The sequence below is a fragment of the Galeopterus variegatus genome, unplaced genomic scaffold (assembly GCF_000696425.1).
Source record: "Galeopterus variegatus unplaced genomic scaffold, G_variegatus-3.0.2 Scaffold3720, whole genome shotgun sequence".
Classification (NCBI taxonomy): Eukaryota; Metazoa; Chordata; class Mammalia; order Dermoptera; family Cynocephalidae; genus Galeopterus; species Galeopterus variegatus.
In genome coordinates this window covers 85,957-89,759 of record NW_007729831.1, presented here as the reverse complement: position 1 = coordinate 89,759, position 3,803 = coordinate 85,957, and positions in this window count along the sequence as shown.

The following is a 3,803-nucleotide window of genomic DNA, read 5'->3' as shown; positions in this document are numbered from 1 at the left end:
CCCCGGTCCGGTACAGGGGCAACACTGAGGGTTGCGATCCGTTGCCGGACACGGAACAAAAAGACAAAAGACAAAAAAAAAAAAAAAAAAAAAGGGCAGAATCTCAAAAATGTTTCAGAGAGAATTAGTTTAAGCTCACTGGTAATGTTTTTGGGTGGCTCAGTGAGTAATTATTGTATGAATGAACTTGAGAAAAGCTAAACATATAAGAATATAAACATAGTCCCTAAAACCTTAAATCCTTTTTCTCTTGCTCTTCCAAGACTCATTCCAAATTCCCACTTTTTTCTATATTTTCTGCTGCATAGGAATTTTAATTTTTAAGAAAGAAGTAAAGTTACTGCTAATTACTTCCTTTGTAGATATAAGTAGAAAATATGGATGTGCATTTGGGTACTTGCAGGTGTAAATATAAAGAAACAGGAGATCTGTGCTTACAGTTCTTGGTGCTGGCTTACATTTTCCATGGTTGAAAGTCCCCTTTAAAGAGAGGGACCACACTTCTTATGTTGCTGAAGGATTCCTGGAGCCATCTTATAATGAATGCTGCTTTGGGCGCCCACTGGAGTTCACCATTGGGACTATGCACCTGCTAAGCACGTGCTGGAAGTTCATCTTTTGATTCCTAGTGACCACAGTGCTGGCCACATAATTTGTGGGATCCAGTGCAAAATGAAATGTGGATCCCTTGCTTAAAAAGCAAGAAAATTAAGGGCCGGCCCGGTGGCGCACTCAGGAGAGTGCGGCGCTTGGGAGCGCAGTGGTGCTCCCGCCGAGGGTTCGGATCCCATATAGAGACCGGTCCGCTCACTGGTTGAGCGCAGTGCGGGCGTGACACTGAGGGTTGCGATCCCATTGCCGGTCGCGGTACGGGCGGGACACTGAGGGTTGCGATCCTGTTGCTGGTCACGATAAAAGACAAAAAGGAAAAAAAAAAAAAGCTAGAAAATTAAAATATGAACCTTTTCTTTTCTTCCACAGTCTTTTTCTCAACTTGTCATGGAGTTTTTATTTGCTATTAATATTGTGTGTCCTTGGACATGGGGATACCTGCCAGGCAAATGCAGATTCTCACAGGGCCTCACCCTGGAACTACCCACCCGCAAGTGCTTGTTTCCCCTCATCCACTGGCTGGTAGCAGAGGAGGTGTGTCAGGCATCTCCCCTTTGTCTGTGCCCATCACCTGTGGAAACCCACAGTGGCTAGGGACCACAGAGGATAGTACAGCCTCCATGGCAAATGTGCTAGGTATATGGATCAGAGGTGGGTAAGAGACTCTCACACCTACCAATAGGTATGAACATGCCATGGTGCTGGCAGTCTGGGACAGGGATGACTGCCACTCTGCCTTGCCCTGAGATGTCACAGAAAGCAAGACAACCTCTTACTGGGGCTGGACTTCAGCAACAATGGCTGGGTGAGAATGGGAAGGGAGAGGCATAGGGTTCCCGAAGTGCCAGGGTGTAGGCAAGAGGGCAGCTGAGAACCTATGCCAGCCAGGCGGGAGGTGGGTGGTGGGTGAGCTGAGGCTCCAAGCTCCCTGTGCATGCTCTGTTGTCCCACTGGATTTCACTTACAAAACACAAACTCAAAATAAGATGATTGAGAATTTCAAGACAGAGTATTAAACGTCATGGGGGAAGGAAGTCTCTAGGGTCAGTAACTGGTGCAACTGAACTAGTTACATACCAATGAGCAGGCCCCGGGCCTCTGTAATAACCCTTCTGCCATTGAAATGAAGAAATTGTTATTATTATTATGTTTTGACGTAATGAGAAATACTTGAATATCACTTTTATTTCTTATATAGCAGTGCTTCTAAATGTCAATGTGCATATGAATCATCAGGGATTTTTTTTTAAGATGCAGATTCTAGTTTAGTGGGTCTGGGGTGGGCCCTGAGATTCTGCATTTCTCACAGGTTCCCAGCTGATGCCAAAGCTGGTCCTGAACCTCTGTCCCCTACCCCTTTAAAAATATTGTATTTGGAAATAATCATAGACTTACAAGAGATTGCAAAAATAGAACATCGACTCCCATGTACTCTTTAACCAACTCCCAATGGTGACATCTTGTATGTAATATAATACAATATGTAATACAACTGTAATACAATATCAAAACTAATAAATTGACATTGGTCCAATACTGTTAACTAGACTACAGACCTGATTTTATTTTTACCAGTTTTACATGCATTCATTAGTGTGTGTGTGTGTGTCTGTGTGTGTGTAGTTATATGTGATTTTAACCCACGTATAAATTTGCGTAACTGCCACCATCAAGATATGGAACCGTGCTATCACCACAGAGAACTCCCTTGTGCTACTCCATTATTCAAGGCCCCCAAAGATGTATACAATATATTGGGAATTCCTAATAATTCATTCAATATTCCAAACAATGCTTATTCTCTCATAATGAGAGTAGTCTCTAGAACCCAGCAAACCATGAGCTTGGCAGTTCCAACCGCATGAAAGTAGTGAGGTGAGATGAAGCGTGGGGCAAAAATAACACTTGTCATTGGAAAGAAATACAACATTCTTTGTCCTAGTTCCACCTACTCATCCTGGAGCATGCCTTGCATGGCCAAACTCAAATGTAAATTTGGGGGAATCTTTCAACTCAAAGGAGCCACGATGAAAATAAGAACCAGACACACACTGTCCATCTCCATGACTCAGTGTGGAGAGTGGTAAATATTAATTGGTAAGGATGAAGTAAGACATTTGTCATCATAATGTTCAGAAGGCTTGCTTATTGCTTTATTTGTGCATCAGATAGCCTTCAAACTTCACACACCTTGGATGACAATAAGCCTGCTTTGTAATGCTGCTGAAAATAAGACCTTTTAACCTAAGAAATGCCATGTAAAAAGGCAAAACATATCAGAACTTTGATAGATATGACTCATAATTATCACCATCTTTTGCCTCTTTGTATTCTAGTGGTATAGCCTGGGGGTTAAGCACATTACTCTTATCAGTGTGTGTGACCTTGGCTAAGTGACTTAACATCTCTATGTCAGTTTCCTTATCTGTAAATTGGACATGATTATAGAATCTAACTCATAGAGTTGCACACGTAAAGCACACAGTAAAATGAAAAACAGAAACAAGGAATTCATGACTCTAAAAGTCAGGATAGTGGAAACCTTTGAGAAGGAAGATGGGAGGGGTTAGTGACTGGGAGGAGTCATGAGGATGGCTTCTAAAGGACTGGCAATGTTACACTCTTTAATCTGGGTGGTGATTGCAAGGGAGTTCACTGCCATTTTGTACATTTACCTACTTGTGTATTAGATTTCATGATAAAAACCATTTGAAAGCATATTTCATAACTGTGTTAGCCATATTCTATATATATTCATAGAAAATTTGACAAAGAATCTATATATGCAAAAATGAAGAACTGTGGACATTTGGGTAGTAAGAATGTGGGGTGGGAAAAATTTTACTTTGCATTTTCTCCACAATCATGTGTTACTTTATTTAAAAATACTCCCTCAAATATCATATATGAATATAGATTGCTCCACTTTTACATGCTTCTGTATTATTTGAATTTTCTTTATAATCACATGTTACTTTAAGAATATTCTCTTGGGGGCTGAGCACGTGGCGCACTTGGGAGAGTGCAGCGCTGGGAGCGCAGCAGCACTTCCGCCGCGGGTTCGGATCCTATATAGGGATGACCGGTGCGCTCACAGTGCTCACTGGCTGAGCGCGGTGTGGCCGGTCTCAAAAAAGGACAGAAAAAAAAAAAAAAAAAAGAATATTCTCTTGGGCTGGCCTGTTAGCTCA